The sequence below is a fragment of the Pseudorca crassidens genome, chromosome 2 (assembly GCF_039906515.1).
Source record: "Pseudorca crassidens isolate mPseCra1 chromosome 2, mPseCra1.hap1, whole genome shotgun sequence".
In the NCBI taxonomy this organism is placed as follows: domain Eukaryota; kingdom Metazoa; phylum Chordata; class Mammalia; order Artiodactyla; family Delphinidae; genus Pseudorca; species Pseudorca crassidens.
The window spans coordinates 118,398,494-118,409,835 of record NC_090297.1 but is presented as its reverse complement, the minus strand read 5'-3'; positions in this window follow the sequence as shown (position 1 = coordinate 118,409,835).

The following is an 11,342-nucleotide window of genomic DNA, read 5'->3' as shown; positions in this document are numbered from 1 at the left end:
GAACTTACAGAATAGCAAGTAAAACCAAAATCACATTATTGGTGGAGCAGGTCAGAATCCTCATCTGATTGCTGTGGATTAAGACAAACAATATGTAGGAGGAGGGACTAAAATTGAAATTAATTAACAGAGATTATCCAGAATCAGGTGATAAGTTTGAAACTACTGGAGGGTAAAGAGCTGTTTCTAATGCTAACACTGTAATATTATTTAAATTCCATATCCATTCTGGCTGATGCCATGATTTCAACACTAAATATGCCTCCAGATGAATTTTCCAGTCCAGACTTTCCAAATAAATCAGGACATTTGTTGATTAACCTCAACATTACATTTTAGTTATTAGTTGCACCAATATCCTGCTCGAGTCAATGATCTTAGTCACAAAGACAAGGAGATATTGCCAGCTTTGAGCACATTGAAAGGGTTGATGAGGCACCAGCCAATCTTCATGGTGTCAGGCAATGAGCCAAGAGAAGAAATGTGAGACTGAAAGTTGTGGCATTAGGTGAAAAGTCTACAAAGCATTTGGGACCTAAGTTCTGGACCTGCTCTAGCAGTACCTACCTAGAAGATGTCCATAAACAGAGATTGCCCAGCAGAGACAGGAATCTTCTGCAACTTTTAAGGCAGAGGGAGTTCAGATCCATCTGTACCATCCTATGGAGTGACTAATAATGACCACCCATGTTCCACACCTAACTTAAAAGAAAACATTAGCAATACAATTGAAACACTTTCTGTAACCCTCCAAGATGACAAGCTCCCCCACCGCTCTCAGGTAAACTTTACTATGAAATTAAAGTTTGAAACAGGAAAGAGGGTCACCGGTCTCTGCGGGGGTAGGATGTGGTATGAAAACTTGACAGCAGCCATAGTGCAGGGGCATAGTTTTCCCTGAACCCAGGCCCCCCGAAGGCTGGTGGGATCCCCTCCCACCTCTGTGTAAATCCCTGTTGCTAAGTAATGCCAATGAATTTCAAAAATCTGGAGCAAGCAACTGTAGTTTAGTACATTTTAAAAAATTCAAATTCATTACCATAAAAATGAGCCTCTTCTCTGTCACAGCTTGCAATTCTCTCTGACATTCAATTGACTGATCAGCAGACCTGGGCTTTATAGTAGGAGACTTTTTGCAATCCTCTTTGATCTGATTTCCCCCTATTTAATAGACAATTATAGGCTCTTTAAATCCCAAAGGTTCAGAGACAGCAAATAATTACCAGTAGCAATTTTAGAATAAAGCCAATCTAAATGAGTTCAGTTAAATTATGCAATACTAAGCAGTGGCGTTTTTTATTTTAAACAAGGACAGCAAACCAAAACCCCAAACAATCGTTATACTGCCTCAAATTCCTCCTGACAGCTGCCTGTTAAACTTCTGACCTGTTTGTAAAAATCTGCACACCATCTACCAAAGGGATACACACATGATTGCAAACTTCTGTTATAAGGACATTAAATAAATTATTTCTTTAAGATCGTATAGCAGATCTATAATTAATTAAACCCACCATGATATTATGGCAAAATAATTTAGCTTTTCTAAAAAGGTAAATGTAATTTGCCGATCTGGTATTTGGAAGAATGCTTTGCCCAAAATCAATTCCTTTAGTTTCTAGAGAATAGAAACTAGAGGCAATCTCGTTTTAATTATATCTCTTTATTGCTAACAAAGGAATGATTTATGCAATTAAATTAACTGGCTAGAAAATTATTCTCAGCTGGGCTGTCCTAATTCTTTGCTTTCTGAATTGCAGGCTCTTACACTTTCCTATGTAGATTAATTTTTCTGATATGCAAACAATGCCTCTTGTGTTCGTCTTTTCCATTTTTTTTTATTCAAAAGTCCCCTTTTCTTCTTGCCATGACATGAGTAATATTTGTTGAACTGCTGGGCTTTGACTAGTTTTTTTTTTTTTAATGTTAAAAAGATGAAAAAGATCTTTTCTTTCCAATCTCATTATTCAAGAACAGAGCAAGGTTTGAGGGTTTCTTATCTGTGGTACTAGAACAGCAGCAAAGACATGGAAAAATTGCAAAAATGTCAAAGGCTGCAAAATTTGAAAGTGGTTTCAGCAGCTCCAGGAGTTGTAAATTAGCAAATGCTTTTAGGACTTTCTCCATTGCTTCCCTCTGTCACTTTGCCTGCCCGACACCCATCCTACACCTTGTCTGTCTGCCACAATTATTTCTTACAAAGCACAACAAGGTAAATAACCCACTGTAACATCACCAGTCACAAGTCAACATTTATGGACTGACCTCAGGGACCAGAACACTGAATGAGGTGCCAGGAGAGCAGGACAGGGGGAAGGTGGATTACAAAGGAATCCAAAGACATTCCCTCTGTCCTTGAGTAGTTGACGATCCAGGAGGCAATTTTTGGTAAAGATTCTTATGAAATAAGATCCATCTCTGTAATGATGGATTAAAGATAGAATGATGACATTATTTGGGGGCTGATGGCATTATTTGGGACCTACATTAATCCAGATTATTTTAAACTATTCTATATAATTTGTTATTCATTCTTTTAAGGTAGGATGAGGTAAGAAGTTGCAACATACATAGTCTGGCAATGTAAAGAAAGCAACAGAAAAGAGATGAGGTGTACTTTTTCTTCTGAAGCCATAAATATGTGATGTAAGCATGCTTCCCAGTGCATCCACCTTTATCTACTAGACCAGGCTCACAACCTTCCTCTGTGAAGGGCCAAATAGTAAATATTTTTGGAACTGTGGGTCATATGCTGTCTGTCACAACTACTGCACTCTGCCATCTTGGCATGATCGCAGCCATAGACAATATGTTAGCAATGAGCTTGGCTGTGTTCTAATAAACCTTTCTTTACAAAAGCAGGGAGCAGGCTGGTTTGGCCCATGGGCTCTGGTTTACCAAACCCAGCACTACCCCTACCAGCTACTTTTCACCTTGTCTGAGGAAAAAGAGCCTTATTCATTTCAAAAATCAAAACTCAAAATCAAAAAGCATTGATTGTGTCCCAGTAAGTACAAGGCATGGTGCAAGGTCCTCAATCATAATTGATAAATAGTTGGCTTTCAAGGATCTCACAGTCTAGTGGAGTAAACTTTTAATGGATTTAATAGATGTAGTGAATGAAAAAATTACAATTCAGTGGAACAAGTAAAACAGTGAAAGTTTTTAAAAAGTGTGTGGGGCTTCCCTGGTGGCGCAGTGGTTGAGAGTCCGCCTGCCGATGCAGTGGACACGGGTTCATGCCCCGGTCCGGGAAGATCCCACATGCCGCGGAGCGGCTGGGCCCGTGAGCCATGGCCGCTGAGCCTGCGCGTCCGGAGCCTGTGCTCCGCGACGGGAGAGGCCACAGCAGTGAGAGGCCCGCGTACCGCAAAAAAAAAAAAAAAAGTGCTGTGGGGAGAAGAACATGAAAGACCAGCCACAAATGGAAGACATTTGCAAAGCATACAACAGACAAGATGTAGTATCCAGAATGTAAGAATATGTATCCTTGAAAGCAATAAGGAAAAAACTAAGTAACCAAATAGAAAAATGACCAAAATACATGAACAGGTAGTTCACCAAAGAGGAAACTTGAATGGTCAATAAATATATGAAAGGACGTTCATCCTCACTAGTAAACAGGAAAATGGAAAATGAGTGCTAAAATGAAATGCCATCTCACATTCATCTCATTGGCAAACATTGGGAAGTCTGATTATACCAAGTGGTGATGAAGACATGAAATCTCTGGCAGACACAAATGCTGCGAGTACTCATGAAAAATGGCAAACCACTTTGGAGACCCTGGAATTCTGCTCTCTGGTATATATCCCAGAGAGATGTCACCATGAGTGCATAAAGAAATATGTAAACAAATTTTCTTAGTGCTTAGCATATTTACAATAGCCAAAAAAAAAAAAAAAATGTAGGAAGTAATCAAACTCCTGTCCCTCAACAGGAGTGTGTGATATAGCCATGCAATGAAATACTATACAGAAGTGGAAAATGAAACAAAAATAGCTACATATATAAGTACGAACATAGCTCAAAAATAGAACGCTTATTCATTCAAAGAATATTTGCAGGCTTCCTACGTGTCAGGCACTGTTCTAGGAGCTATGGATATGGACAGCATTGAACAAAAAAGTCATCACTCTCAAGTTGTTCCCTTTAAGTGACGAGTGAGTTACAGGAGAATATAGAGTATGCCATTCAACAATATGCCTACATATTGTTAGGGATGCTTCATCTAGGCTGTAAAAGTATAAAGAAATTCATGGAAATAATAAATATCAATTTCAGGATAATAGTTACCTGAGAGCAGTGACTGGGGCTTGTCATCATGGCGGGCTATGGAAAGGGCTTCAATTATATTGCTAATATCTTTAAGTTGGGCGATGGTCCATGGATGTTCATTATTATTCACAATATAGTAGCCTTGTATGTTTCTGAAATATAAAACCTTTCTTAAAGGAAAACAAAAACATCTTTATGCTCAGTCGTTATGTAAAGATTTTGATTATTAAATGTTACAACCAAATTTTTAAAAAACAAACTAAAGAGTCTGCCTGACATTCTGAATATCCAGAATAGATTCCGCCTGCTGATGACAAATTAAGCACATTAGAGATTTTTCGTTACATTGAGAACAGTGCTGGTGACTGTGATTTGGTGAAGTATGAATTAAAACATAGCCTTCATTGATGTTGTGTCAGGGTTTCTGGGCTAGGGCCCCGTGTCAGATGATTATAATTTCTTAGTAGAAATTCACTTTTAACCAGGAAAAAAAAAAGATGGTGACCTTAGGGAAAATAGAAAATTAAAACTAATTTTGTCCGGAAGAGTTAGGGAAAACTTCTCAGTGGATACTTACAAATGTGACTATGATTCCTCGTCTTCTTCCACTATAGCAGTGCCACCTAACCTCGCATGGCGATGACCTTTTCTAAAGACTTTGAGGGGACACGTCTCCTGGGGTGGATGAAGGCAGGACTACATTGGAGGAACTAGTTTACTCTGCGATCACCTTTGGGAGGAGTCACTCTTTGGGACCTGGTATGTAGCTATCAAATCATTGGGACTAGTGTAGGGCAGGCTGGTCTGGAGTCCTCAAGGAAAAAGTGCAGACAACCAAGACATATATGGGACATGGTAATCCCAGACTGCCACAATAGAAACAAGGGTGGGAAAATATCCATATTTGTATCTTATAAAGGCATCAAACTGGGCATCCCCAAACCATATTTGTGTTTCTTATATAGGCACCCCAGCTAAAGAGCCAAACAGAGCTTCCCAAAGTTTTCAGATCTAAAATTTCTGGAATTTCACCTGGTTTGTAGAGTTCAGGCTATGGGTTCCTAAATTCTAGAAATATGGCTAATATGAGTTTGCTTTTATTAAAAGTTCAAAGAAGATCAGATCCTATCTGGAAGCAAGTTTTTTAAATAACTAAATAAATCTTTAATATTTCTAAGTGCAAGTATAGAGAATGTACAGTCACAGAGGGCCTTAGAACATCAACTATTTCCTCCATACATTGTTACATAGTTAAAAGTCACAACTGGGGGAACTCAAGCCCAAACCCCATGGTTTGCTTTGTTTTTCCTTTTCATATACCTACAAAAGGGGAGGGCTAAGTGTGACTTTGGGGCTAAGTTTTCCCTGGCTTCTGCAGATGGCTGGGGAGTGAGGGAAGGAAGCATACCTCTGGGCAGATGCCCTGCAGAGGCATACCTCTGGGTGGGTAAGGCATGTGGAGCTCTGGCTTTTGTTCCCCACCTGCCTTTCTGAGCAGCTGGAAAAATAATCTTCGCTTATAGAAAGTTTGGTAGTTTCCTTCACCCTGAACATAAAAAGTAAGCAAAAGAAGAAGAAAAAAAAATGTCAGCCTTCTCTGTACTGGTAGAGGATGGGAGACATTTCTCCAGAAGTGTCTGGGACCTGGTAACCTAATTTGTTACACAGCAATGGATAATTAAGGATTTGGGCAGAAAAAGACTAATAACATTTGGATGGAGAGAAAGTCCTTAAGAGAAAGTCCTTAAGAGTTGACAATGTCCACGGACACTTCTTGAGAGCAGGAATTATCTTTTTCACTTGACTTCTTCCAGTGTACATACTCATATGGCGTCTGGTATAAAGTGGACTCTTAGTAAATGACCATTGAGATATTGATTGAAGATGAGACCTAAATTCTGTGAAAGTAAAGGGAGTCCAACCATGGATACGAGTAAGGGAGCAAATAGGGCTTCATGTAATATATATGTCTAGGGAGACCAACCATCTGGGTTCTCTCAGAAGCCGGTTTCCTGGAATGTGGGGCATTCAGAGCTAAAACTGGGACAGTGAGAGAACTAAAGGAACCCTTCTAAGAAAAATTGAAAATTAATAGGAGAACTTAACAAGGGACAGCCTTAGCACCTTTGAATACAGTGGGGTTTCTTCATTCGTTTCTTCACCAAATATTATTTTGCTTCCATTGTATGCTAAATTCTGTAGATTAAAGATAAATTACGGGGCTTCCCTGGTGGCACAATGGTTGAGAGTCCGCCTGCCGATGCAGGGGACACGGGTTCGTGCCCCGGTCCGGGAGGATCCCACATGCCGCAGAGCAACTAGGCCCATGAGCTATGGCCGCTGAGCCTGCGCGTCCAGAGACTGTGCTCCACAAAGGGTGAGGCCACAACAGTGAGAGGCCCACGTACCGAAAAAAAAAAAAAAAAAAAAGATAGTCTCTGGCTTGAAAGAGCACTGATATAAAGTTGCCTTGATTACATGAGCACAAATTTGCCTCTGAGATAAAATGCAATTGATTTCTGAGAACTTTAAAAAAGATATTAATATTTCTATAACATTTTCTTCTTCAAGTCTAGTCTAAAAGATGGTTTTAAGCATCTCAGTGTTTTCTGAATCCTTTCTGAGGTATGCCTGGTGACATACCTGAGAGCAATAAATAAACATTACTAGTGGGTAGGTCATAATCATGAGTATATTGTGTTTTTTTTCTGATTAGATTATATTTGTTTCAAATCTCACCTAGCATCTGCTGCAGCCATTTTTGTCACATCCATTTCTTGGACTTCACTCGTAATAATAGCCATTTACAAAGAGTGCTAAGTAGCTCACAATTATTCTCTGATTTAATTCTTACAAGAACTTTGTGGAATAAAGACTACTATAATCCCTAATTTATAGTTGAGGAACTCAAGGCTCAATGCCATTCTGTAACATGACCCAGTTTACACAGCTGGTAAGTTGCAAACATGGAATTGAAAGTCTCTCCAAAACGCACATTCTTCACCACTGCACTAAATACCTCATCCTAATAATTGCTAACACAATGTAAAGTGCTGGGCTATGCACTGGGTGCTGTGTCAAGGATTTTACATATACCATCTCTTTTGAAGGGCAAAGAACTTGGTGATATGAATGTGGAATCAATGAGGAGAGACAGGAGGGCTATTGACTTCGGTATTCAAAGTGTGGTCTGTGGTTCAGCAGCATCGGTATCACCCAGGAGCTTTTCAGAAATGCAGGCTCTCAGATCCCACCCAAACCAGCTGAACGAGAATCTGTATTTTAACAAGATCTCTAGGTGACTTGTAAGCACATCAATGTGCTCCTACTGCTGTGGAAGACCTATGAAAAAAACCTATCCCCAACTGTGGGTGGATTTCTTTACTGCAGTGGTTCTCTAAGTGGGATCCCCAAACCAGAAGTGTCAGCTTCACCTGGGCTGACACTTCATTTGATTGAAATGAACATTCTAGAATCCCACCCCAGACCTTTTGAATGAGAAACTGGGGCAGCAATCTGTCTTAGCCCTCCATGTGATTCTGATGAAACCTGAGCTTTGAGAACCCTCCTCCAAACGCCACACAGTCCTCACTCACACTTATGCTCAACCTGGAAAGAGGAGTCAGCAGTGACACCCTGTGGAGCCAAGGGAAGCTTGCACGTTTTCTGTGAGTGTACCTGCTATCTTCCCCTGGTAAGATAAAACCGTCATGATCTGTGTTTTTTGCACTGAAAATACAAAGCTGATTTCTTTCCCTGTAAACTATTTGCTTCAGGATTCTGCATTCATTTTGGTGAAGCAGACTACAGTTTTTAATTCAGCAAACATTTATTCATTCATCACCAAGTAGGTGTAAAGGACTGCCAATAGAGGTTGTGCAGAAAACATATCAGATTGGCCCCTGGAGCAATCTACTACCAGTTATGTTTATAACAGCACCAGCTACCATGTGAGTATTCGCTGTGTAGCAGGCGGTGTGCTGTTTCATAAAACTCACTCAATCCTTACGAGCTATAGATGTATTTATTATCCTCATTTTATAAGAAATGTACATACTGACTCTGAAGTGTATGCTTTTAATCAAACAGCAGAGCTTCTTAAAGTGATCTCCAAAGATCATTGTTACAAGAACTTAGTGCACTTGTTTCAAGTGTAGATTCCCAGAGACCCACCAAATCAAGGCATGTTTAACAAGTATCCCAGGCAAGTACTACACACACTACAGTTTGGGAACTACTATACCACACCACACTGCCTCCATCAAAGTATTGGCCTTCAAAGTATTACGGATCTTACCCTGAAATGGGTTAGCATCAAAGATTTGTAAAGCAGTGGCAAAGAGATGATTAAATTTGTATTTTAGGGAGATCTATGGAGTGGCAGTATGAATGGATTAGAGGAGGATGGTGGTAGTAGAGACTGACTTTATCATCTTATCAGAAAAAAAGCGTGTCACACTGAGACATCAATGCCAGGTGGTGGTCTAGGGTTCATTCCCTAAGTATCTCAAATTCTTGTCTCAGGAAAGTTCAGTTTTAAGAGTTGCATGGAATCTGAGCTAGATATCCTGAACGAGTACTAGGAAGATAACTTAGACAGGATAATCTAAAAAAGATAACAAAATAGGGTCAGGGATGGAGCTTTGGCCTAAGGAACATCCTTTTAGCAAACTTTTAAAATAATTTTAAGATACTGTTTAGAACCTATTTCAATTCTATAGATTTCAACAATCCAATAGATTGTCTTTAAGTTCCTTTTGACAATTTTTTAAGTTACTATCACTTTAAAATTTTTCAGCTTTGATGCTTCAAATATTAAGATCGAGTTATTCTAGCATTGGTTATACAAGTTGTGTTATGCCCCCTGGTGGCAATATAGATAGGAAGATGAGAAACATATTTCAATCAAGAGAGCCAACTTAATTAAAATACGTGGCAGGCCCTGAACCTGAAATGGAATTTCATATAAAACTTTTCTGGTCTTACTAAAAATAGGAAACATCCCGTTAAACTAAAATCAGATGTATTAACTTCAGTCTTATGAAGGTGCATATTTCAATTTCCCTTGCTTTGTCATAAAATGGATTAGCTCCTTGAAATATGTCAGTTGAACTTGAAATTAAATATTTGCTCTACATATAGCTAATAAGTAGCTGGACTCATAAAAGATAACTAAAGTCTATATAGACAAAGAATTTCCTTCAAGATCAGGCCTCAGCGTATGTCGCATATACACGATGCCACTGCCTTCTTTCGGAGCATTCATTTCCCTATATTAATAAACTTTTAAAGGTTACATAGCCCAAATAGTCATTTCCAAGAAGGTGTTAGAAAAAAAGTTCTAAATTTTGTCATTTGTTCTCCAATCAAAACAGCCAAATATAGGTTTTAATGTGGATTATACTGAGGGCTTCTTAAGGCTTTTATCTGTTTGGGGGCAAAAAAAGATGAGTGAAGATACTGAACTACTAGAAGGTCTGTTGATGTTTGATGTGAAAAAAAATGCATGAAAGATAAGTATTTCTTCTTGGATTAAGATAACTTGGCCTCAATGGCTATATTATTTGGTCACAGTAGAGAAAAATGGCTATTCCTTAAGTAAACAAAGTGGCTAACCAGGTGCCTGGCACTATGCTATACTATTAGTACTAAAAAAAGAGACACAGTCACTGGCCTCAAGAAACATGAAGCCTAGCACAGTGGAGGATGTGTAAAAAATTATAGTATAATGATACAAGTTATAGTGAAAATAATAACAGAAGAAAAGGAAAACCTGACATTTAAAAAGGTATTACACCTGTAGTTCGGGTGGAGACTTGAAAAATGCATATTTTCCAGTTGGACATACAAAAGAAAAACCGTGAGAAGAAATGTGAAAACACACACAAAAGTGTGAGGTGCTAAGGAAGCTAAAACAGTTCAGTATTACTTGAGGATAAAGTTCAAATGAGAACTGGCAAGAGAAAAGACATGAGAGTGTAGAGCATGAAGGGTCTTGAAACTCATGCAAATTTCTCCTGTAAGTGACAGGTCCCAAGACTTCCTCAGTTCATAAAACCCTTAATGTATCAGAAATTCTTTTACTGTGCCCCTTGGCCAAAAATATCAAAAAACAAGAAACTTAACAGTTCCATTATCAAGCAGTTTCAAGTATCAAGTTGAACCTAAGTTCAAACAACTTAGTAGGCATTTATACCCTAGCAACGTGTATTTAAGAAAGAAAAACACACAAACTGAAAGAATATTTTTATTCTACTCTTAGATAGCCGATTATTAATTGAATGTACACGTCTATCCGGCACTGTACAAATTCTCAAACCCTGAAATCAGATGGATATTGCCACCCTCATTTCTTATTCCATAATGATTGTCATGTGATATGTGATTTGTATCACAGCAAATGCCAAAAACCCAGCTTCATAAAGATATATCATTGAAAGGAAGGTAGTGTGATCTAACATTGAAACGGTGAACTGCCTTGAGCTAGTAGTTTGCATTGGTGTCCAACAGATAGCAACTATCACTGTTTTCTTTGCAAATTTAAATATTGCACGGTTTCTCTGTGAGTTCACTACGGCACCTAAGCAGCACAATTTGAAAATCTAAAAATCTTTGTAAAAATGACTGACACAATCTAATTTCCTTGTTTGGAATAACTTAATATCTTTGTAGAGGTGGGTTAGAGACTGGAAGCCTGGTAACAAAGATTACTGCAAGTATACCAGCTGAGAAATGACGACGATGTAAACTGCAACATGGGCAAAGATGTGAGAGAAGGAGACTTGGGTACATCAATGGAGCGCTTGCTAACTAAATGGATATAAAGGAGTGAGGGTAGTGGCATAAGAAGGAAAGTGGGTGAGTTCCTTTTCCATAACATGTTTTTAAGTATTTCGATAATCATACTTGAATCTAATCGCTTGCAGTCCTGTGTTTTATTTCATGCATGAAAAACATGACCCTGAGAAGGCCCATTAGGCTTCACCAGAATGCCAAAAGGTTAAAACCATTTACAGTCCCTCAGTGTCTGCTGGAGATTGGTCCCAGGACCCACCTCAGATTTT